The sequence below is a fragment of the Papio anubis genome, chromosome 2 (genome assembly GCF_008728515.1).
Source record: "Papio anubis isolate 15944 chromosome 2, Panubis1.0, whole genome shotgun sequence".
NCBI lineage: Eukaryota > Metazoa > Chordata > Mammalia > Primates > Cercopithecidae > Papio > Papio anubis.
Window position 1 is genome coordinate 98,336,912 of NC_044977.1, and position 26,554 is coordinate 98,363,465.

A 26,554-nucleotide genomic window follows, 5' to 3' on the forward strand; every position below is an offset into this window, starting at 1 on the left:
TCTATTAAAAATACAAAAAAAATTAGCCAGGCATGGTGGCACATGCCTGTAGTCCCAGCTACTCAGGAGGCTGAGGCAGGAGAATCACTTGAACCCAAGAGGTGGAGGTTGCAGTGAGCCGAGATCACGCCACTGCACTCCAGCCTGGGTGAAACAGTAAGACTCCGTCTTTAAAAAAAAAAGTTGAAGCAATTTTATAATTCTACAACCTTAGTTTTATTTTTTTTTTAAGTACATTCAAAAAAACAAACAGTAAGATGGGGACAGGGTTGGGGTCTATAAATAGGCCCCTAAATAGATGGCAGACCTTGTCCTTTTACACACATACAGTCATCATGGAAGTATACAGTACCCCTCTCCCCTCAATTAGGCTAAGTCATTGTCTTTTCCATGTTGGTTCAATAAGTTCCAATGGTTCTACCTTGAAATAGGTAACCAGTCTTTGGAAAAAATTCTAGGTTGTACAAAGGCTCTATGTATACAGTTTGTCACAAGTACAAAAGCTACTTTGCAAGACCCATTTCTTTCCAAAAAAATTTTTAATGCTAGTCTTTATTTGTTTTGATATGAACATTTTTTGTTGTTTGATTTTTCAATTTTTTGCAAAGCAGCATAGCAACAGTCGTGATTGTAGGACTTGCCTGAGGTTGCGGTCACAACCTTCAAAAACATCATTTGCATATCAGTAAGAAAAAGAAAACAGGAGATGAGTGTTTACCAAAAAAGCAGATTCTAGAGATTTCACTGTGTCTGCATTTCTCCTTCCATGCAAGTTCTCCTTTAGCTTAGCTGACTGCAATCTTGTTTTCTTCCAGGAAGTGAGGGAACACTGTCAGTAACACCTGGTTTTTCCACATCTGCACTGATGTCTGATTGGGAGCCATCCATCTCGAAGATGGTGGTGGTATTCACAGTGGAGCTGGCCCCCAAGGAAACCAGGAGGTTAGGAACACCTCCACTCCGGATCACAGAGATCTCATTGGTCTTCATGGCCAGACTGCCACTGGGCATTCTGGTCTACTGGTTTCACACAACAGGGTCCACGTTCACCAAAGGGGCCAGGATTTCCTTGGGAAACATTTCTGAGACTTTTTTCTGTCTGTACTTAACAGAGCCATGGTATTCTCCATAGCCAGCTTCCTCCCACAGCGGGCTGAGTTATTGTTCGCCCCATGGATCATGTAAAGGACTTTGAAACTGACTTTGGTGGTAAAACTCGCCCACAAATGTTGCATACAAAAGACTTCTCTCCAGTGTGAGTCCACCCGTCAATCTGAAGAGTGCCAGCGGAGGAGAAGTTCTTTCCACACCACATGCAGCCATGTTGCTTGCGCTGTCGGTGTGGCTGGGCCTGTGGGCGTGGCTGGGCTGCTAACAAAGCAGTCATCCTGGGGACAATGTTAAGGGTCCCACAAACATGCCAGGAACTTCAACTTTGACACAGGTTGGCTGGGCTCAGATAAACATGGAAGGGAGACTGCTCTGACACTTGTGCTTGTAAAGGACCACCTGGTCTTTGGGTTTGACGTTGACTGTGGAGATACTCGGTGGCTTCCCCTTCCCTTTCTTGGATGAGTCTAGCGCCACAGTGGAGAAGGGACTCTGGAAGAGCACCGAGCCCGGCGTCTGAGGAAGCAAAGCACTTGGGAGAGGAGACATGATGTTTGGGAACAACCTGGTTCCATCTGGCTTCAGCGCAAAGGGCATCAGCCCTGGGGACAGAGAGCTGGTGGTAGAAGGGATGTTGGCAGAAGGGATGTTGGCATGAAGTAGTTTGGCTTGTTTCAACGCATCCGGAGACAGACCTTGGCTTCCAGCTTTCTGGCTGAGCAAAGTCACAGCCATAGAAACCTGCTGGGATATGCGGCTGCCCAGGGTCGTCTCCCACCGCCAAAGTGGAGAGCATGGGAGGTCCACATGTGCACCTGAATGCGATCTGCTGGGTGAGTTGTACCTGCTGTTCCTGCTGCTGCAGACACAGGATCTGCTCAAGCACAAATGGGCACTGGGACAGGCAGCACATCTGCACTCTGCTGATTCATCACCACCTTGGTGCTTCAAGGTCACATTTGTGTTAGCCACTTTGCTTTTGGGTAAATAGCTTATATCTTGGAGGCGGGCAGCAGGACGGTCTCTGTCTTTAGGTACACCACAAGGTCCATAACTGGTTTCTTCCTGTCCCCTGAGCTGACACCATTCTCCCTCTGCCCATCCTCACTGCTTGGACTGGGTGGTTGGTAACTAAGTACAGCTCTGGAGAAGTCTTCTGAAGACACTGGCCCCTCCCTGTCATTCATGATGAGAACAGGTAGATTTTTAGTGTGATTTTTTTCTTATGTTCCAGAAACTCAGAGATGCTAAAGAACTCTGCAGAGCATTTCTCACAGACACACAGGCAAAGCTACTGTACTGTGGCTTCATTCTCACTCACCTCATCATCATTCCCTGGGTGGGTCACTGGAGCACCCGCTTCCCCCGCTGGAGCCACAGGAACTGACCCCGGAGTTTGCAGATGTGGCTCCAGCAGCAGTGATATAGGACATTGTGATATTATTTATTTAATATCAAAACAAGCACAATATAAATTATCTTCCTAGCTGCATTACTGTCAAAGAAAAGAAATGAGAATGAAAGATGAGAATCAATATGGAATCTCATTGTATTGATATTGTTTTACTATTTTGCCATGAGAAAATATTCATGTGTCATTTGTGTGTTTAAATTTTTTTGAGAATGAATGAGAAGTTCTAGCATGATGATAGCTGCATGAGATAACATCTTCCTTCTTTCCCTTATAATCATGTTAAAACTTCATTTTAAGCAAAACTAGACTCCTACTATTCCTACCCAAAGTTCAGCAGTTTTTAATAAATAAATGCTCTTCATTTTGTTGTTTGCCTTTGGTCTATTCCAAGCCCTGAAATGATTTTTTTTACAGTTTTGTTCAGTTTTATAGTTGTTTGTGGAAGAGAGCATTTGCTGACCTTTTCACTCCATAACACTGGAACTCAATCATTTAATTTTTATTTGTGCTTATGGTTTTTTTTCTGAGCCAATGATTTTATTTTTAGTAGAGTCTGTATTCTTTTTCTAAGACTGTTGTAACAAGTAACACGTGGCCGGGTGCGGTGGCTCATGCCTGTAATCCCAGCACTTTGGGAGGCTGAGACGGGCGGATCACGAAGTCGGGAGATGGAGACCACCCTGGCTAACACGGTGAAATCCTGCTCTACTGAAAATACAAAAAAAAAAAAAAAAAATTAGCCGGGCGCAGTGGAGGGTGCCTGTAGTCCCGGCTACTCGGGAGACTGAGGCAGGAGAATGGCATGAACCTGGGAGGCAGAGCTTGCAGTGAGTGGAGATCGCACCACTGCACTCCAGCCTGGGCGATAGAGCGAGACTCCGTCTCAAAAAAAAACAAAAAACAAAAAACAAGTAACACGCACTGGGTGCCTTAAAACAACAGAAATTTATTTTCTCACAGGAAGCTAGAAGTCTGAAATCAAGATGTGAGTTGGGCCCTCCTCTCTGGGAAGGCTCTAGGGAAGAATCTGTTCCATGCCTTTCTCTTCGCTTCTGATGTTGCTGGCAGTCCTCGGCTTGTGGACACATCACTCCAGTCTCTGATTCTGTCATCATATTGCATTCCATTTGTGAATCTTCAGATCATCTTCCCACTGTGTATGTCTGTCTGTCTCTTCTCCTCTTCTTATAAGGACACCAATCACGTTGGACTGGGGCTGTGAAGGTTGTCAAAATAAAAACAAAGTCACTTGTGTTAAAAATCCTCACAAATAGAGCCAAGAAACGCCACAAAGGAAGAGTTCACAGGCACAAATACCTGATAACAAGAATTATGACAAAAGACTGCAAAAACTAAAGCTGTGCACAAAGGCCATCACAACCTTACACACACAAAAATTCTTCTGCAAGGACATCTGCCCAGCAACTGCCTATCTAATCTTGTACTGGCACCACTCTTATTATTGATTCTTGTAGCTGAGGATAATTATTCCAAAACAATCATGTCATTATCCTCATTTTTTCTTTAAAATGTTGTCTGTCTTTACCTCCCTAAATATACGCATAGTTTACTACAGCACATATGTTCCCATTGCAGTGCCCTATTCTCAAATAAACATTTTTCTCTCAGAGCCTCCCTGTTTGTTATTTAGATTAATAAAATGATATCTCAGAAGTGGGACCCAAGTGCACCCACCTCAGAGGAATCAGCAGCCCCTGGTATCAAGTGAAGTATCAACTGAGCCCTTTGCGCTCTATGCTGCCATGAGTTACATTTTCTGCTCTAGTAAATATCCTTTTTATTTCTTGGACTCCCTTCCCTCAGTGAATTCTTTTTCGCTTTCTGAGATAATACAAGATGTTTTGTCTTTTCTGGCAGGTGCTATCCGGAATAAGAACAATGCTTTTCTGATTTGAGTCCTCTGGTTTCTACAGAATTTATATTTTGTCTGGGTCTGCATGTCTGGCATAGTATTTTGTGTGGTCTGCATGCCTGGCTTAAAATTTTTGTGAACACTCTTATTTTTTGTTTCATTTGGGTTTGGTCATGTGCATCTGTAAATCATCTGTCTCCTTTTTCCCCCTTGCTTGTTTCTAAACATTTTCTGAGAGCAAAAATAAACACTCTAAATGGTGGGCACAAGACAGCCAATTAAAAACCACTAGGACAGTCACCACTATCTAAAACATCCGTCCAAACTCTGTGACAGGAATTACAGAATTTTCTTCACTCTTGAGAGATTAATATAAAACAAAAATGATATTCTCAAACATTAAGCCATGCCAGGTTTTTGGGGACTCCTGCCAATTACATGATTTTCCTCATGCATTTTTTTATGTTTTTACTTTTTTTTAATTTATTTATTTTTTGGTGGAAATGGGGTTTCACTATGTTACCCGGGATGGTCATGAACTCTTGGCCTCAAGAGATCCTCCTGCCTTGGCTTCCCAAAGCACTGGAATTGCAGGTATGAGCCACCATGCCCGGCCATGTTTTTAAACCAGTGGCCATCATGGGGATCATTCAAACTCCCCAAGCTTGTTTTACTTAAAGTTGAATTAGAAACTGTAACTGCAGAGTTAACATGTAGAGCCTTCTAAGTTTTCTATGTCTCTATTTTTTTTCTGCCAACTTTGAATCTGCTAATTTTTCTACTTGTATTGAGATAAACACACTGCTTATGGCATTCCAGACAAGATTTTTTTTACAGTCTTAAAAGGCTTTCAAACTAATGGCTTTACAACTTACAACAGCTCCATGGCAACCAACAATCTAGACACAAAATGTAAATTCTAGTTTGCCTGAAAAACAATTGCTTAGGGTGAGGAACAGTTAATTAAGGGATTGATATTCTAAAATAAAATAGACTACCTATCAGGGTAAATAACAGTTAGCTATATGACCAGACCCCACTTTCTAAGAAATATAATTTGTATCCAACTATCTTTTATAAACCAATAAGTATATATTACCGTGTATTTAAAATTCTAAAGTTATGTTAAATTAAGTGATACTTATAGAATGTCCAAGTCATTTCCAAGTAAAATAAATTCCAAAACATAAATAAATGTTTATAAGTTAGGCTCTCAGATTAAACAGGTCAAAATCTTAAGCTCAGAGCAATAATATGAGGTGTCTCTCTGGCATAAAAATGGCTTTGTCTCCCATGCCCAGAAAAAGCAAACAAAGCAAAACAAAAAACCTGCTAAAGTGCTTTCTTACCCACATTGACTAATCAAGCAAACCAGACAAAAAAACAAAGCATACCCTTTGCCCACTTTTTGATGGGGTTGTTTGTTTTTTTCTTGTAAATTTGTTTGAGTTCTTTGTAGGTTCTGGATATTAGCCCTTTGTCTGATGAGTAGATTGCAAAAATTTTCTCCCATTCTGTAGGTTGCCTGTTCACTCTGATGGTAGTTTCTTTTGCTGTGCAGAAGCTCTTTAGTTTAATTAGATCCCATTTGTCTATTTTGGCTTTTGTTGTCATTGCTTTTGGTGTTTTAGACATGAAGTCCTTGCCCATGCCTATGTCCTGAATGGTGTTACCTAGGTTTTCTTCTAGAGTTTTTATGGTATTAGGTCTAACATTTAAGTCTCTAATTCATCTTGAATTAATTTTTGTATAAGGAGTAAGGAAAGGATCCAGTTTCAGCTTTCTACTTATGGCTAGCCAATTTTCCCAGCACCATTTATTAAATAGGGAATCCTTTCCCCAGTTCTTGTTTTTCTCAGGTTTATCAAAGATCAGATGGCTGTAGATGTGTGGTATTATTTCTGAGGACTCTGTTCTGTTCCATTGGTCTATATCTCTGTTTTGGTACCAGTACCATGCTGTTTTGGTTACTGTAGCCTTGTAGTATAGTTTGAAGTCAGGTAGCGTGATGCCTCCAGCTTTGTTCTTTTGACTTAGGATTGTCTTGGAGATGCGGGCTCTTTTTTGGTTCCATATGAACTTTAAAGCAGTTTTTTCCAATTCTGTGAAGAAACTCATTGGTAGCTTGATAGGGATGGCATTGAATCTATAAATTACCTTGGGCAGTATGGCCATTTTCACGATATTGATTCTTCCTATCCATGAGCATGGTATGTTCTTCCATTTGTTTATGTCCTCTTTTATTTCACTGAGCAGTGGTTTGTAGTTCTCCTTGAAGAGGTCCTTTATATCCCTTGTAAGGTGGATTCCTCACTTCTTAAAAGAGGACATTCATACAGCCAACAGACACATGAAAAAATGTTCATCATCACTGGCCATCAGAGAAATGCAAATCAAAACCACAATGAGATACCATCTCACACCAGTTAGAATGGCAATCATTAAAAAGTCAGGAAACAACAGGTGCTGGAGAGGATGTGGAGAAATAGGAACACTTTTACACTGTTGGTGGGATTGTAAACTAGTTCAACCATTATGGAAAACAGTATGGCGATTCCTCAAGGATCTAGAACTAGATGTACCATATGACCCAGCCATCCCATTACTGGGTATATACCCAAAGGATTATAAATCATGCTGCTATAAAGACACATGCACACGTATGTTTATTGCGGCACTATTCACAATAGCAAAGACTTGGAATCAACCCAAATGTCCATCAGTGACAGACTGTATTAAGAAAATGTGGCACATATACACCATGGAATACTATGCAGCCATAAAAAAGGATGAATTTGTGTCCTTTGTAGGAACATGGATGCAGCTGGAAACCATCATTCTCAGCAAACTATCGCAAGAACAGAAAACCAAACACCACATTTTCTCACTTATAGGTGGGAACTGAACAATGAGATCACTTGGACTTGGGAAGGGGAACATCACACACCGGGGCCTATCACGGGGAGTGGGGAGGGGGGAGGGATTGCATTGGGAGTTATACCTGATGTAAATGACGAGTTGATGGGTGCTGACGAGTTGATAGGTGCAGTACACCAACATGGCACAAGTATACATATGTAACAAACCTGCATGTTATGCACATGTACCCTAGAACTTAAAGTATAATAAAAAATAAATAAATAAAAAATAAAAAAAAACTTTTCAAAAAAGAATCAGATCTTAGTAGCTTGTAGAGTTCAACAGCCTTTGAAATTCCTTATTATACTTGGTTAGTAAGGTTTACTGTATATTTTTTAGTCAATATTTATAAAATATTCTCCTGGAAAATATTTGATTTCCCCAAGATATAGCAATTTGTAATAATAGAATTCTGTTTTTCCTATATTTTAAAACTACTTCTGTTGAATAAATGTGGTCATTTTTGTTTAAAAAAAAACAAAAACAAAAACAAAAGCATAGATTTGTTACTAAAAAACCCAAGCCTATTTGGAGATTTGATTTTTCTTACACAATTCAAGCTGAAAATAAACAATTGAATGTTTCATTCTAAATTCATTTGAAACTGATAAAAAAAAAAGAGGGGGGTGTAAAGGGGCAAAAGAAATTTAAAAAAAGAAAACCAAACTGTTTTGTTCAAAATTTTGGTCCACAGCCTTCGTTAGACTACCTATCAGGGTAAATAACATTTAGCTATATGAACAGACCCCATTTTCTAAGAAATATAATTTGGATCCAACTATCTTTTATAAACCAATAAGTATATATTACTATGTATTACTATCTCATGACTAAAATTCTAAAATGAAAGCTATAAGATCTTTATTGTGGTATGTGTATCTATATGTGTTTACACATTCTGTATGTTGCGTCTGCATGGCAAAATCTGCCATAGTCAGCTAGAAATCCCTTAAGGAATTCTATTCAGATTGGCTTAGATAAATGAGTGCTTATATAAATTATGGAGTAATCAACCCAAATGCCTTTTAGTGCATGTGACGTAATTATTTCTTTAATAAATAAGCTTGTTTTAAATTTGTTGATGAAATAAAAATAAAAATGTCTTCAGAATGTCAGCATACATTTTTGTCTGGGTTTACTAGTCAGATAGGATTATATTTGTCTCTGCTAGATATTTTAAGATAATAAAACTATAAACCCAGCCTAAAAACATAATGATCTCTGTTTGTGTAACTCTTTGACAAGTAAGACTAATTTAATAGTGTTGGCTTAATAAAAACAGCTATGTCTTTTAAGTTATCAGCAAAATACCCATATAATTAACTTTCAAGTTCTTACTTAGGTGAACACCTGATATTCACAGACTGTACACATGTTTAACAGGGAAATTACTTTAAATGATGAGTAGCTTTATCTCATATCTCAGCTTTCATAAGTAATTTAGGTAATATTGATAAAAATAAATAAATTAGGTAAATGTAAATGGAATAAAGATTTGCAAGTGAAGTTTTGTAGGATTTAAAATTCTAAAGTTATGTTAAATTAAGTGATACTCATTGAAAGTCCAGGTCATTTCCAAATAAGATAAATTCCAAAACATAAATTGTTGAACATAAATATGTTTTTCCTTGACTTCTTAAATTTTATAGAAAGACTAAGTGTATTTGAGTCTAACAATACACACAAATTACATTATGGGGAAATGTTTCTAAAATAATAAAATTCTCATTTATAAAATACTGATATGTGACAGACAGTTCAAAATTGCTCCCTTTGCTTGGCAAAGAATTTATGACTAAGTCCTCAAAAGCAAGTGAAACAAACATGAAAATACACAAATGGGACTTAATTAAACTAAAACACTTCTGCACAGCAAAAAAAAATAATCAACAGAGTGAAAGACAACCTACAGAATGGGAGAAAACATTTGCAAACTATGCATCTGACAAGGGACTAATATTCAGAATCTGCAATGAACTAAAATATCTCAACTACAACAAAAAACAAATAGCCCTGTTGAAAACTGGGCAAAGGACATGAATAGACATTTTTCAAAAGAAGACATAGAAATGACCAAGAAGCAGATGAAAAAATGCTAAACATCACTAATCAGTGGAGAAATGTTCATTATAACCAAGATGAGATGCCATCTTATATCAGTGAGAATGGCTATTATTAAAAATGGCTATTATCAAAATAATTACAGATGTTGGTGAGGATATGGAAAAAAGGGAATTCTTAAACACAGTTGGTGGGGATGTAAATTAGTACAACCTCTATGGGAAACAGTATGGATATTTCTCATAGAACTAAAAATAGAACTACCATTTAATCCACCAAGCCCACTACTGGGTATCTACTCAAAGGAAAATAAATCATTACATAAAAAGGATATCTGCACTCACATGTTTATTGTAGCACTATTCACAAAAGCAAAGATATGGGATCTACTTAAATATCCATCAATGATTGGATAAGGAAAATGTGGTATATATATATATCATGAAATACTCCTCAGCTATGGAAAGAATAAAATCATGTCTTTTGCAAAAACACAAATGAAACTAGAGGTTATTAAGTGAAATAACTCAGAAACAGAAAGTCAAATACTGCATGTCCTCAATTAGAAGTGAGAGCTAGGCTGGGTGCAGTGTAATCCCAGCACTTTGGGAGGCTGAGATGAGTAGATCACTTGAGGCCAGGAGTTCAGGACCAGCCTGGCCAACATGGCAAAACCCCACCTCTGCTAAAAACACAAAAATTAGTCAGTCTTGGTGGCAGGTGCCTGTAATCCCAGCTACTCAGGAGGCTGAGGTAGAAGAATTGCTTGAACCTGGGTGGCAGAGATTGTAGTGAGCCAAGATCACACCACTGTACTCCAGCATGGGTGATAGAATGAGACTCTGTCTCAAAAAAAACAACAACAAACAAACAGTGGGATCTAAATAATGTGCACATATGAACATATTGAGTGGAATAATGGACATTGGAGACTTGGAAGGGTGAGAGGGTGGAAGGAGGGTGAGGGTTGATAAGTTATTTGATGGGTACAATGAACACTATTTGGGTGATGGCTACACTAAAAGCTTGGACTTCAGTGCTATGCAATATATCCATTTAACAAAACTGCACTTGTACCTCCTAAATCTGTTTTTTAAACTGCACTTGCATCTCCAAAATCTATAAAAATAAAAACACTTCAAAAATAAACATGTTGTCATAACATTTTTAAAAATTTCTTGCTTCCTAGGTTTTCACTAGAAATTAAGGTTACTAAGAATTGAAAATTCTAATTAATATATAAAATTCTGTATATAAAGCATGCCAAAGATTTTTACGAGATAAAATGTAAGAAACGAATAAAAATGTGTTCTTCATTTAGAATTAAAAAAACACGTGTTCTAAGTTCAGAGGTTATTAAAGGTTATTTCAAAATATGAATTTGGGAAGGAAATATAAACAAGATAGAAATAAACCAGTAAGTAGGACAGAGAGAGATGTAAAGAAAGTTGTTAAGTATGAGGATATAGTTTTGGTAAAGAGTTAAAAAGAAAAAAGAATAATTTTGTATGGGAAAGAATTATGTGTGGTAAATTTTTGTCTGAAAGTCAAATGACTGGTTATTTAAGAAAGAGGGAGTATAATTCAAAGCAGAAAGTCTAAGCATGTCGTGGAAGGTATGTGTACATCACAAAATGTTTGTGAAGCATGAATTTATGAAAGACATTTTTGTGTGTGATCAAGTTGGCTATAATTAGAAGGAAATTATAAGTCCTTCTAAAAATTGAGCTGTGATATTAAAAATACAATGATAGGGCTGGTTGCAGTGGCACATGCCTGTAATCCCAGCACTTTGGGAGGCCAAGGTGGGCAAATCACAAGGTTAGGAGATCGAGACCATCCTGGCTAACACGGTGAAACCCCATCTCTACTAAAAAAAAAAAATTTAAAAATTAGCCAGGCGTAGTGGCAGGCGCCTGTAGTCCCAGCTACTCGGAAGGCTGAGGCAGGAGAATGGCATGAACCCGGGAGGCGGAGCTTGCAGTGAGCCGAGATTGTGCCACTGCACTCCAGCCTGGGAGACAGAGCGAGACTCCATCTCAAGAAAAAAAAAAAAAATACAATGATAGAAAACAAAATAATCTGCTCTCCTATGTTAAAACAACAAAGTTTTCTTGAAGTATTGATCTGCTCTTAGTAACACTGCAAGGAGTTTTGATTTTTAATTCTGAAAGCTGTTTAACAGGTGTATTACAAACTGCAGCTTCTTCTTGTTTTACAGTTTCTATTTCTGCTGAGTTTCTGAGATGCATTTAATTTCTCTACTTTCAGGTTGGAAATGCCTTCTTTGTTTAGAGTGGTTATTTAATTTCTCAAGGTAGAGAAGTTCTCTAAGGCTCTTAAGGCTTCTCAAATTCATGTCTCAGAAATTCAACTTTTACTGCATTTTGCTGCACGTGATTTGCAGGTCACACACACACACATCTTCTGGTTTAGCTGGGGTGATAACTCTTTTAACTTTCCTGTCAGCTCCTGTAACTTTTTTCTTCAGTACTAACTCTGCTGTTATGACCTGACACTGAAATGCTCTATTTTGAAGGCCTGGGAAAGCAATGTTTTCCTTCTGCATAACAATTTCTTGATGTGTCCTAATTGCTCCATGTAACAAGGAGACATCTGATGCTTTTCCTAAGAGCCATGCATTTCCCTGTACAAGGTACTAGTTTTCTTGTTTACATTTCTCTCTAATATGATACAATGCTCATCACCTTTGGGCCCACACTCTTACTATATCTGATAAAATGCAAGTACCTTTTCATCAGGTTCAACTTCCAGGTACCTGAATGGGCTTCCTATGAGAAGAGATAATCACATTGAAGGAGGTTTTTCTTTATCTTTTTGGTAACTAGCCTAAGAACAAAATGTATATGCTTTATGAAGACACTTTCCTGTGTTGTCTTTATTAGGTTTTCTGATTACTTGGGAAAACCAGGCTTTGAAAGGGCTAAAGCATTTTTTCTTTTACATCAGTGTAAGTTTCTGTTTTGTGTTTGAATTCTGATTATCACTCTGGTTAAATGACTTACTATTATTCAATTTTATTACTTAATTAACAGTGACCTGTTATCCTGTCTTTCTTTTTTTTTTTTTTTTGAGACAGGGTCTCACTCTGTCACCCGGGCTGAAGTGCAGTGGCACCATCACGGTTCACTGCAGCCTTGACTTCCTGGGCTCAGGTGATTCTCCCACCTGAGCCTCCTAAATAGCTGTGACTGTAGGGGCACACCACCATGCCCAGCTAATTTTTGTATTTTTTATACTGACAGGCTCTCGCTATGTTGCACAGCCTTGTCTCAAACTCCTGGGCTCAAGTGATCTGCCTGCCTTGGCCTCCCAAGAGTGCTAAAATTACAGGCATGAGCCACTGTACTCAGCCTGTTATCCTGTCTTAATCAAGGGTTTTAAACATTTTGTCATCTTTAACAGGCCTCCCCATTATCAAAATTCTAAATTAAGTCTTTTTGACCTATAATCAACTTTGGGATATTACAGCCAGATCCCTGGAGAGCATCAAAGGATGTATCTCTCATCTTTAGAGATATTAAATGATTAGCCTTATTTAGTAAGTTACATGGGAAGCACTGTCAAATAAATGACACTAGATCTTCTTTCAGTTGCATCTATGTGTTATTGATATGAATGTTCCAAAGTGTATAAAACTCTTAAAATCCAATATATCATCAGTCATAATTCTGCTTATTATGTTATATGTCACAGAAATAATCAATTTCCTTATCAATTGCTGATTATAATGAACTTCTATCAGATTTTTAACCATGGTTCTTCTAAGTTTTTGTCATCTGTAGTTATTGTTTTGATTTTTCTCTGACAGTATTTGCAATCAGATTTGTGAAAAAGACTCTGACAAGTACTCTTCAATAGAGGTTTGGGTTTGTTTGTTTGTTTGTTTGTTTCTTGTTTTTTGTTTTGAGATGGACTTTTGCCAGGCTGGAGTGCAGTGGGGAAATCTCAGTTCACTGCAGCCTCTGCCTTCTGGGTTCAAGTGATCCTCCCACCTCAGCCTCGTGAGTAGCTGGGATTACAGGTGTGCACAACAACACCCAGCTAATTTTTGTATTTTTTATAGAGACAGGGTTTCACCATGTTGGCCAGGCTTGTTTCAAACTCCCAACTTCAAGAGATCTGATCGCCTAGGCCTCCCAAAGTGCTGGAATTACAGGCATGAGCCACAGCGCCTGGCCGGAGGTTTTTTTTTTTTTTTTTTTTTAAATAACTTTAAGAACAATTGACTAAATAAAAAACTTCAGAACTCAGAAACTGGTGAATTTGTGAGACAACAAATCAAGGTCAAGCACAACAAAAATTAATTACAGGAGATTAAATAACTGATGAAGATAATGTTTTTATGACTTTTATTTGAAACATTATTGGTTCTTCACTTAAATGTTTTGTTTTCCAGATTTAAGAAAATGTTCTCTCAGCCGGGTGCAGTGGCTCGTGCCTGTAATCCCAGCACTTTGGGAGGCCAAGGCAGGTAGATCCCTTGAGACCAGGAATTCGAGACCAGCCTGGGAAACATGGTGAAACCCAGTCTGTACTAAAAATATAAAAACATTAGCCAGACATGGTGGCACCCGCCTGTAGTCATAGCTACTTAGGAGATTGAGGTGGGAGGGTCTTCTGAGCCTGGGAGGCAGGGGTTTAAGTGAGTCGAAATCACACCACTGCAGTCCAGCCTCAGCAACAGAGCAAGACCCTGTCTCAAAAAAAAAAAAAAAAAAAGGAAAGAAAGAAAAAAGAAAATATTCTGTCTTAAGCTGTCTGCATTTTTAAGAAATGTGGTAAAGTATATTTTTATGAACAAAGGTAGAAGCATTTACTTCTTTCTCCCTACTTGAATTCTCCAAAAGGTGGAAACTATCTGTGAATATTCATTTAGTTTTCTGCATAATATAGTTATATAGTTGTGTGTGATATAGGCAATATAGTTATTTGCATAAGTTCAATAAAAATTTGCTCTCTTTGTAACAGCATACAACAGGAAACATTTGTTATATTACCAAAGCTCTGACTGGAATATTACGTTTGAGAATGTGTACAGAATGCCTGGTTTCAAGGGTTCCCAGTCTTACAGAGAGTAAGTAAAAATTGTCATTTCCTGGCAGGCTCAGGAACCTTCAGACTGGAAGTAAAATCTGAAGTCTACTTTGGTTTGGCTTCTTAGCCTCAGGATTTCAAATATGAGATTATTATGTGATCAATATAGACAGAAAAAGTTATATTTCTAAGGAAAAGCTATAATACACTTATTTATTAGATTGTAGTCCTATGCATTATTTTGAGTACTTGTTATGTACCTGTAGACTTAGATTCTAAATTATTCTAGGTTTCTTCAATCCAACTTCTATAAAATTATGAAAACTGGGAACTGTTCTATTCCTGAAGCCCTACAAGCAGAAACTAGGTAATCTTAAGAAACAAGTCTCATGCCTGATGTATAGGCCACTCTGAAAGTTCAACAAGCCACCCTATAGCATAACCAGAGACATTCAGACTGCGAACTAGGCCAAGAAGTTGACAACTTCATGCTGTGGGCAGCTTGTCCCAAGATGTCAGCACAAGACTGCGTACCATAATGAGACTCTTTTTCACTTGGCAGGATAATGTGCTAATTGAAATTTCACAATCAGGAGGGTGGAGCAACATGGCAGAATGGAAGCCTTCACCATTTGTCCTCCCTGCTGGAACACCAGGCTTTAACAACTATCTCCACAGAGAAAAGCACCATCATAGGAAACAAAAATCAGGTAAGCAATCACAGTACCTGGATTTAACTTTGTATCGCCAAAAGAGGCATTGAGGAAGGCAGGAGAGAGTCTTGAATCACCAGGAGAGTGCATTCACTGGGGGACATTACACTGACCTCTGTACTGCCCTGCCATAGAGGAGAATAAAGCCATGCTGGGCTCAGGAAGTGCCTGTGAATGGACCAGACTGAGCCAGAGGGGAATAGCCCATCCCAGCGGTCAGAACTTGAGTTTCTCAGCAAGCCTCACTACTGTGGGCTGAAGTGCTCTGGAGTCGTAGGTGAACTTGAAAGACAGTCTAGGACACAAGGACTGCAATCCTTAGGCAACTCCTAGCGCTAGGCTGGACTTAGAGCCTATAAACTAGGGTGAGTAGTGACCTAGGGAGACACCAGCTGATGTGGCTAAAGGAATATTTGTGCCATCCCTCCTTCCATCCCAGGCAGTGCAGCTTGCAGCAATGAAAGTGATTCTTTCCTTCTGTTGAAAGAGAGGGGAGCAAAGAGTGAAGAGGACTTTGTCTTGCACCTTGGGTACCAGCTTAGCCACAGTAGGATAGGTAATTGGTTAGAGATGTAAGGCCTCCATTCAAGCCCTGGCACCTGGACATTTCTAGACACACTCTGGACCTAAACAGAACCTGCTACCTCGAAGGGAAGGATCCACTCTTGGCAGGATTTATCACCTGTTGATTAAAGAGCCCGTGGGGCCTGAGTAACTACCAGTGATACCCAGGGAGTATGCCATGGACCTTGGGCTCTGACATGTGTTGGCTTTGGGGTGATCCAGCACATTCCCAGCTATAATGGCTACAGGGAAAGACTACATCTGTTTGAGAAAAGCAGAGGGAAAAGTAAAGGGGACTTTGTGTTCCACTTTAAGTGCCAGCTCAACCACAGTGGGACAGAGCTCTTAGAGGTCCCAAGTTCAGGCCCCTAGGCCTACTCTTAGACAGCATTACTGGACCTGCTCTGGGCTAGAGAGAAGCCCACTGCCCTGAAGGGTGAGCCCCAGGCCTGGCAGCATTCACCACAAGCTGATGGAAGAAACTTTGGGCTTTAAGTGGACATTAGTGGTGGCCTGACAGAACCCCGCCATGGACCAGTGGTGGTGGTGGCCACAGGGAGAGACTTCTCTGTCTGTGGAAATGGGAGGAAAGAGCAGGAAGGACTTTGTGTTGTGGTTTGAGCACCAGCTTAGCCATGGAGAATAGAACATCAGATAAATTGCTAAGTTTTTGACTCCAATTCCTGGCTCCCAAACAGCACCTCCAGATATGCCTGGGACCTGGTGAAACTCACCACCCTGAAGGGAAGGGCCTTAGGCAAGGTCCAGTGTTGTGCTGGCTTCAGATCTGACCCAGAGCAGTCCCTGTGGTGATGGCCACAGATGTGCTTACATCATCACACCCCCAGTTACAGGTAGCTCAGCACACAGAGAGAGACTCTGTTTGTTTGGGGGAAAGTAAGGGGAAAAAAAAAGAGACTCTTGCTTGATAATCTAGAGAAGTCTTCTGGTTCTTATCCAAGACCACAAAGGTGGTACCTCTGAGTCTATAAAAACCACAGTGTTATTGGGCTTGAATCCCAAGTCCCTTTGAATATATAGAAAGCCTTCCCAAGAAAGACAGGTACAAACAAGCCCAGGCTGTGAAGACTACAACAAATACCTAACTCTTCAATGTCCAGACACTGAAGAACATCTTCAAGTATCAATACCATCCAGGAAAACATGATCTCACCAAATGAATTCAATACGTTATCAGGGACCAACCCTGGAGAAACAGAGATATATGACCATTCAGACAAAGAAATCAAAATAGTTTTTTTGAGGCAACTCAAATAAAATGCAGAGAAGGAATTTAGAATTCTATCAGATAAATGTAACAAAGGGATTACAATAATTAAAAAGGATCAAGCAGAAATTCTAGAGTTGAAAATGCAACTGACACATTGAAGAATGCATGAGAGTCTCTTAATAGCAGAATTGATCAAGCAGAAAAAAGAATTAGTGAACTTGAAGACAGACTTTTTGAATATACACAGTCAGAGGAGACAAAAGAAAAAGGATTAAAAAACAATGAAGCATGCCTACAAGATCTAGAAGATAGTCAATAGCCTCAAATGGACCACTCTGAGAGTTATTGGCTTTAAGGAGAAAGTAGCAAAAGAGATAGGGGTAGAAAGTTTACTAAAAGGGGTAATAACAGAGAATTTCTCACACTTAGAGAATATATCAACATTCAAGTACAAGAAGGTTATAGAACACCAGGCAGATTTAACCCAAAGAAGACTACTTCGAGGCATTTTATAATCAAACTCCCAAAGGTCAAAGATAAAAAATTCTAAAAGCAGCAAGAGAAAAGAAACATGTAACATACAATGGAGCTCCAAAATGACTGGCAGCAGACTTTTCAGTGAAACCTTATAGGCCAGGAGAGAGTGGCATGAGACGTTTAAAGTGCTGAAGGAAAAACTTTTACCCTAGAGTAATATATCTGGTGAAAATATCCCTTAAGCATGAAGGGAGAAAAAAAGACTTTCCCAGACAAACAAAAGCTGAGGGATTTCAACACCAGATCTGTCCCACAAGAAATGCTAAAGGGATTTCTTCAACCTAAAAGAAAAGCATTGACCAGGTGTCGTGGCTAACACCTGTAATCCCAGCACCTTGGGAGGCCAAGGCAGGCAGATCACTTGAGGTTGGGAGTTTGAGACCAGCTTGGCCAACATGGTGAAACCCTGTCTCTACTAAAAACACAAAAAAATAGCCAGGTGTTGTGGTGTACGCCTGTAGTCCCAGATACTCAGGAGGTTGAGGCAAGAGAATCACTGGAATCCAGGAGGAGGAGGTTCCAGTGAGCTGAGATCATACCACTGCACTCCAGCCTGGGCAACAGACTCAGTCTCAAACAAACAAACAAACAAAATCCTTTATATTATCTAATATTCATTTTATATTTATATGTTCCCAATTGTCCTCCAAATGACTTTTTAGCTAATTGGTTTGAACAAACATCCAATCAAGGTCCACAGATTGCCTTTGTTGTTGTGTCTTTCAAATCTCTTTTCATCTAGAATATCCTCTTTCCCCCCTTTTTAGTGTTTCATGACACTGACCGGTTGAAGAGACCTGATCAGACAGATGTCTTATAGAACAACCCATCTTCTGAGACTAAAAGTTATTTCTAAATTAAGGTTAAAATATTGGGAAAAAATATGTCATAGCACTGTGTATTTCAAACTGCATTATATTAGGACACACATAAAGTCTATGTGCTATAATAATCGTTGTCCCATTATTGCTGATGTTACAATTATAAATTGATTTTAAAATCAGCTTTAAAAGCAATATTAAATACATTAAAAAGATAAAATATATATTCCTTAATCCAAAAATCAAATTCATGGAATCACACTTTAAGGAAATAATGAACCCATGGCGGGGCGGGGAAATCTATTCATGAATATTTTAAACACTTACCTATTTTATGAAAAAGCTAGAAAAAATATGAATATTTTTGACAGTAGTAACTCTGGTTCATTCATTCCTTTATTCAATACATGTTTATTTAGTTCTTGCTATGTATTAACACTGGGTTAGCTACTAAGAATTTAAAGACAAATATGGCATGGCCTCTGCCTTGGGGATCAGCTCGGGGAGCAAGCAAGCACACAGACACTGACACCACAAAGTGAGGAAAACCACAAAGGGGAGAATTTTCCACCTTTAATGACTTCAGAGTACTTCCCCCAGTACTCCACCTCCTCCCCAGATGAGGAGACACTCAAGGATTGATTACCAATTCATTTGACATTAATTTCTAACGTAATTGCAATGTGGTTTTATAAAAGATAAACAAAATGATATTTCAGGTAGCAAATAGTGACCACCTGTAGCCCTGAAGCACTGAAGAGAGCCAAGATATCAGAGTTGATATTTGTTCAACAATAGAATTGTATCCATCAATTTTTTTTATTGCTTGAGAGAGAATGTATGGGGGAAGTCTGAGCATGATTTATTTGTACATGTAAATAATATCAGTTTTAATGATGCCTTCTTACAGTTTTAATGATGCTACTTACTGAGCCTAAAATTATGTTTCAAAGGCAGTTTATGACAGCAATGGTGGGTCATGTTTGCCCTGTCTCTAGTCCCAGGACAGCAGCCGAGTGTGCACACTGCAGCTGGCATGCGGAACAGACCCGTGTCCCACATCACTGCTGATCTTGACACAAAGGTTTTACCACTCAGTCTCAAAATGGACCTTGTCAAGTTAAGTTCAGGCACTTTTAAATGTTCACTCAAGTTGCAGTGAGTTGAGATCGTGCCATAGCATTCCAATCTGGATGACAGAGCAAGACTGTCACATAAACAAATTAAATAAATAATATTCACTCAATTAACTACTTTTTTTTTAGACCGAGTCTCGCTCTGTCACCCAGACTGGAGTGCAGTGCAGTGGCTCAATCTCCGCTTACTGCAACCTCTGCCTACCAGGTTCAAACAATTCTCCCACCTCAGCCTCCCGAGTAGCTGAGATCACAGGCGTGCACCACCACGCTCAGATAATTTTTGTATTTTTAGTAGAGATGGGGATTTCACCATGTTGGCCAGGCTGGTCTCGAACTCCTGATCTCAGGTGATCCACCTGCCTCAACCTCCCAAAGTGCTGGAATTCAGGCGTGAGCCAGCATGCCCGGCCAGCTACTCTTAAAGTATGTCTGTGTAAAACATACTTTATGACAGTCAGACCTGGATGAGATTTTAGAATATCTTTAGTCCATTCCTCTGCCTTTAGACTGGACCATGGCTACTTGGAGTCATAAAGATAAGAATGTATCTTTTTAAAATAAAATGGAATGCCACAAGGAGCAACTTCACCATTTCTGCCAGTAACTTGCTTCATTGTTTAGAGACATTGGCATTTAAAGGCAATCCTCCTACATTCCTTGTGCTTGAGTTTAAAGTTCATTTCTTTGATTTTAACCTTGACAAAGGTGTAGTGCCCAGGATCAGTCCCTGTCTACCTCTCACCCTCCTTTCACATTTTTCCTCTCATCTTCCACTCCATCCCCCTAATATGCTTGGCTCTTCCTCGCTAGCTCCTATTGCAAAGTTTCCATATCACACACCACCATCCCAGCTAGCATATGGCTTGTTTCTCAAGGGACAGTGAGAGGAAAACTAGGAATTTAGAGCGGGCAGAGTGCCTCTGCCCTCAACTGGACAAATTCAGGGGAGCTTTCCCCACCTGTTCAGAGGAGGTAGCCCTGTCTTATTTAGACACTGTTTTAAACTTACTCTGACATTGTTATTAGTAATTCTAAAAACTGGAAACTAATCTATAGTAATGGAAAAGAGATCAGGGGTTGCATGGGGAGGGGGTTAAAGGAGGGAAGAGACACCGGAAAACTTTGAGGGGAGATGGAAATGTTTGTTTCCTTGATTGTGATGATGGCTTCAAGGGTGTAGACAGGTGTACATTCTAAATATGTGTAGTTTATTGTACTTTAATTATATGTTAATGAAGGTATAATTGTTTTAAAAATTCTTATTAGCTCTTAATTCAACTTATTTCAGACCTAGCCTAATTTCAGAAGGCTTGTTTTACTAATTTGCAAAGCCAATAGTTTGTCTCCGCAGTCCTCAGAGCTTGAAAGCACAGCAATAACATCTTTGCACAAGCCCTACTTTGTAAATCAGCCTTAGTTCCCTGTAATCATGTAGCCACTTCACTGTCAATGGGGCTCAGAGAAATTAAGCAGACTGCAGTTTTTTCCTACCAGAGAGCACCACACTTGCAGTTCAGCTGTGTGTGGGCCACCCGGTGACGTTGGAGAGGCAGACCTGGCTCAGTACAAGGGACATTTCACAGGTGACTATTCTGAAGAGGACATTCAACATCATACATATGGATGATCATCCCCCCTACCCTCACCAAAACATTCTCAAGGCCACGGCTAAGTCTTACGCATTCTAAACCTTTGCTGAAATGAAATGGGGTTCACGAACTGTTTCCTTCCCAGCAGCATCCCAGCTGTGTGTTAAGGGGAAGAGATCTAAAACTCTCTCCTCCACATCTACTCCGTCAGCATGGAGGAGGAGAGAAGAGAGACTGTGAGAACCTTGAGCATTTTACAACTCCAGAGCCTTCCAGACTGAGGGCTCAAATTGCATTTAGCTCCAGCACAAGGCAGAAGATGGCAGGAAAAGACAATGATCAACACAATATATGCACATTTAAATGGCCTTTTCCAAGGAGGAGTGTGAATCTTTGATTTAGTCACAAATATCCTTCCCACCCCAAGAAAAAAGATTTCTTCCACCATTCACCTGGATAAATGCAGTACGGAATTTATAGAAGTCAAGGTTCAAATGTAATTGAATGTAACATGAACGTGGCTCAAATGAGCTTGCACAAAATTGGAATTTATTAACTACTATACATAGGAAATCCAGTTATTGGTCTCCATTCAGGCATAGATGGATTCAGGTGTTAAAGGATGCTGTCCAAACTCTGTCCCTTTCCTTTTCTCTCACCCGTGTCAATCCTCTGTGCTGGCTGCATTATAAGGTGGACTCACTCATCCTACTTTATCCAAGACAAAGACGGGGCAGCTGCCTCATTGTTAATATAACGAATCTTGTGGAAGAACTTTGATTGTCTGCTTGGATTAGGTGCTCATTTGTGGACCAATCACTGCAACCAAGAGAATGAGGTGCTCTGACTGGCTACATCAGTGGTCACTGTTCATCCTGTGACTAGGACTGAGAGGGTGGGAGGAAGAGAATTATAGGTCCATCCAAACTATATGGACTGGTTTTCCCAAAGTAAAGAAGAGTTCTGTTGGCAGAACAAGGACAGAAGAGCATGCTGGGAAGCTGTCACAGTCCACTAAAAAGAGGAACAGAAAGAGCTGGCACCCCCAATCAGAAAGGCTGTTGTCTGAAGAAAAAACCCCTCTTCCACTTCCTGCCACCTGGAGGGTCACAGAGCTTTTCTCTGTTGTGAACCTCCACAGTTCTCATTCATCTGGGGAAAAAGATTCAGCTTTGGTGGAAAGGTGAATGCCCTGCCTCTGCCTCTGCTATCTTGCTTCTGCAGCAGGAGGAAAGGCCATGGGCCTGCCCTCTCCATTCACAGGAAAATCACAATGCCAGCTTTTAATTTATTCAGAGTGGAGAGAAACTCGACCTTCACAGAGAGGAAAACCACTCTGAGGGTGAGGGAAGTACTGATGAATGAAATATCACCATTCTTGCCTTGACCTGTGAGACTTGGATATACGATAACAGATATTCATGACAGAGTGGTGGAACCTATTATGTAGTCACCTTCTGTGACGAGTTTGAGGTTTGGTCTCTCTGAATGTCCACAACTTGAGATTCTTTCTCCTCCTTCCTTACTTAGCACTATTCTACCCGAGAGAAAGAAGGAGACATGCTAGACCTGCTTTTGAGTCACAGGGACACTAGCTAAAACTCCCTGTGACTCAAAAACAGGTCTAGCTTAATGCTAGGGCCTTTCTTTTACCATTGAACCTCACACCTCCCTGGTCCCCAGTCTGCCATTTTACTGTGTGGCCTTTGGCAAGTATTCTGATCTCACCAAGTCTGTTCTCTCAAGGTCAGTGGAAATAATGAGACCTACTTTTGCAGGAAGACACACCTGAAAAAGTTTCTGTAATTCCTTTATTTCCTGAAAACCTAACACAGTTGTTGGAACCTCATTTTTAACAGACTGCATTAGTATTATGAAACATATACTATATACCAATGAAAGTTAACATCCATAACTCCTAAAATGTTAATTAATACACATTCTACGTCTCCGTGCTATGCTGAGAATTGTGTTTTTATCGAATGCTTTTCTCAAGTCCATGTACAATTGCATCCCATTTCTCCTGACTCTGATGCACAGCCAGCCTACTTCCTCATTAGTATCACTGTGTTAGTCCATTCTCACATTGCTATAAATACCTGAGACTGGGCAATTTATAAAGAAAAGAGGTTTAATTGGCTCTTGGTTCTGCAGGCTGTCCCGGAAGCATAGGACCTTCTGGGGAAGCCTCAGGAAACTTTCAATCATGGCGGAAGGTGAAGGAAAAACAGGCATGTCTTACATGGCTGGAGCAGGAGGAAGAGAGAGAGCAAGCAGGTGCTATATACTTTTAAACAACCAAATCTCGTGAGAACTCTGTTACAGGAACAGCACTGGGAGATGATGCTAAACCATTAGAGACCTCCCCAATCCAATCACCTCCCATCAGGCCCCACCTCCAACCATGGGAATCATAATTTGACATGAGATTTGAGTGGGAACACAAATCCAAAACTTATCAACTACTGAGGCAAAAATGGGAGAAAAGAGGGAAAAGAAGAGTGTGTGCGTGCGTGTGTGTGCGTGCGTGCTGTGTGCATGTGTGTGTGGGGACATACATTATCTGGTAATGTAGACACCATGATTATTATTTGAGCCGTGCATTCTTTGTCATGAAGAAAGTATTTTGGCACATTCCCCATCTGGGTTCCACTCCCATCAGGACCCTTCGTGGGAGTCTAGTGACTCCATAGTGTCAGGGGGAATTCAACAAGTTCTAACCTCACACCTAAAGGAGGAGATGCCTTCTGCAAAATTATCCTACTCAAAGAAGAGCAGAAAAGAAGGAAACCCTGCACCCTGATGTCATTCTCTCTGCCCTGTTTTAGATCCTGACTGCCAAGTAGAGAAATACATAGTTTAGGCTTGGTTGGAACAGGATGTGAGAGCACAGATTTAAAGACCACTTCAGGAATTTATTTTTGAGTGACTCATGGGAAACTGGGTGTTAAGTGACTTTTGGGGGGCTGGGATGTGGCTGATACTGCCAGTCATCAGAGAGCACCACTTGGTGTCCCTGTGCCTCTATGGAAAAAGGGAGAAGCCAGCTGCATACTTTTTGTAGACTGGACAGGTAGATGGTGTTACTTGTTCATCATCCTTTGTTGTCCTTGCCAAGGCTTTCTTGTTGGCCATGTGTACACCCTTGCTCCACTGGTTTTGGGTTTGATCTGTGACTTGGAATGTGAGTAGAGGTACCATATGTCCATTCAACCACAGGCATTAAATGTACTTGGATGGTTTGGTTTGCTTTCTTGGGCTTCTGCCATCTGTCATCAGAACAGCATTCCCCAGGAAGCTACCTCCCATCCAGCCTGGGTCCCAAAATAAGTAACATGGAGAAAATTAAACTCAACCCACAGCCTGAAGCAGTGTCTGGAGGTCCTTCCCATTGCATGTCTTCCCGTCCTTCAACCACCTCCTGCTCTCTCCTGGCTTGGGCCGTGTGGACATAGTCGTAGCACTGCATGGCTAAACTCTCCTCAAGAGGATGAATTCCAATCTCATCCGACCCCTTCATGACTACCGCACTGATGTTTCTCATCTCCCTTGAGTCACCCTACTGTGACCTTTCTCCCTTCCTCTCAGAAGATGACACACCATACACTGTACTAGAAAGATGAAAGCTTTTCTATCTGGTTTAGGTTTCACCAAAAGCAGACCCTCAAACAAGAATTTGGGTGAGGAGGTTTATTTGTGAGGTGATCCCAGGAAACAGATGTGAGGAAAAAGGGAAAGTAAGACAGGTAAAGGAGACAGGTCAACAAATGGTGCTAAGGTTTGAATGTGTCCCCTCCAAAATTCAGATGTTGCCAGTTACATGACAGTATTAAGAGGCAGTGCCGTTAAGAAGTGATTAGGCCGTAAGGGCCCCTCCCTCATGAATGGGATTAGGGGTGTTTGAAAGGAGCTTGATGACAGGAGTTCTTCCTGCTTCCCCTCTTCTGCCTTCTGTCATCTAAGGACACAGCAAGAAGGCCCTAATCAGATGCTGGTGTCTTGATCTTGGATTGTAAGAAATAAATTTCTGGGTTTTTGTAATAAATAACTCAGTCCCAGGTATTCTGTTATAGCAGCACAAAATGGACTAAGAGAGATGGCATTAGTGAAATTCTGGGCAACTGGAGCTCAATCCATTGCATACCCTCTGAGGAACTATATAAAATGTGCCTCCAATTTTCCCCCAGAAAAGGACCAGGGACACGATCTCATCAACTATTGATTGAGGATTGGGAATGGTAACTCCCTTGTACTTCTGGGATGTGCCTACACCTGGCTAAGTAATCTCCTGCCTCTGATATGAAAGCCTGAGGTTTTGTGTGGAAGCCAGTCACAGCAGGCAACTGTCCTCCACCACAGTGCTGAAACTAGACAAGCCAAGGGAATCCAGTTTCAAATTCTCTATTCCTGTGCTATCCATGTCCCTGTGTCTCTGGCCAAGTGGCAAAAACAGATCTAGAGTGAGATATAAGAGGCAGAGACAGAGACAGACAAACTGCTGGTGGTATTCAATCCTGGTTCCAGGCATTCCTCTTGTCACGGAACACTCCTAACTTTCCCTTGGTTTAGAGGAGGATCTGCCAGTTTCCAGCAAGAAACAGAGGGTAGTCTCAAAGGGTTTTAGCGAAGAAAGTTAATTATTCTCTTGTCCTACTATTATTCCTATAGATCAGACACAGCAAGGACAAAAGTTTGAAGAAAAGTTATATGAGAATAACTTGAAGTGATGAAAGTCCTAGAAAAATTGCCAGATTTAATTTTACTGGTGGATTCCAAGTTTGGTTATTTGAGTTCAGATGGTCACTGAGTTTGAGAAGTCTTCTGTTCCCCTCCAGTCCATTTGGCCCTAGAACCATAATAATTTCTTCCCCTTGGTTGCCAAACAAGGATACATAAGATGGTTCCACTGTCCTGGGTTTAGGCAGAGAGAGATGTCTTGTCATCCTTTTCTTGGATTTAAATGATTGGGTTCCCAGACCACTAGTAAATCTTTGGACAGTTAGCCTGATGTGGGCTTGGGAAGGGATGAATGGCTTGATATTTTCCTGGAGACCCTCATCAGGATCAGGGGCCTAGCTAGGGGCACAATTCTAAATTGGCATTTATTTTTCCTCAGTACCTTGAGGACATTAATCTATTGTTTCCTGAAATTTATTAATATTTTTACTGTTGAGAAACTGATTGTCAAGCTCATCATAGTTATTTTGCATGATTTTTATTTTTTCTTTGAATTTTTTTTAAAATTTCTTCATCCTTAATGTTCTGCAGTTTTCATCAAATGTGTGTACATATGGATTTATTTTTATCTGCATAATTTTTAGTACATACTATGAATTCAGGGATTTATGTCTTTCTTTAATTCTAGAAAATTCTAAGCATTTTCTTAGAATATTAATTTTCTGCATTCTTCTAATCCACTTCTTGGACTCCTTTTACTTATTTATTTTTCAGAGACAGGGTCTTGCTGTGTCACTCAGGATGGAGTTCAGTGGTGTGATAACACACATTGCAGCCTTGAACTCCTG

General features: G+C 40.1%; 1 pseudogene; it reads right to left on the reverse strand.

Moving 5' to 3' along the window:
• Positions 1-228: 228 nt before the first annotated feature.
• On the reverse strand, positions 229-24,573 carry LOC101011146 (annotated as a pseudogene).
• Positions 24,574-26,554: the final 1,981 nt, after the last annotated feature.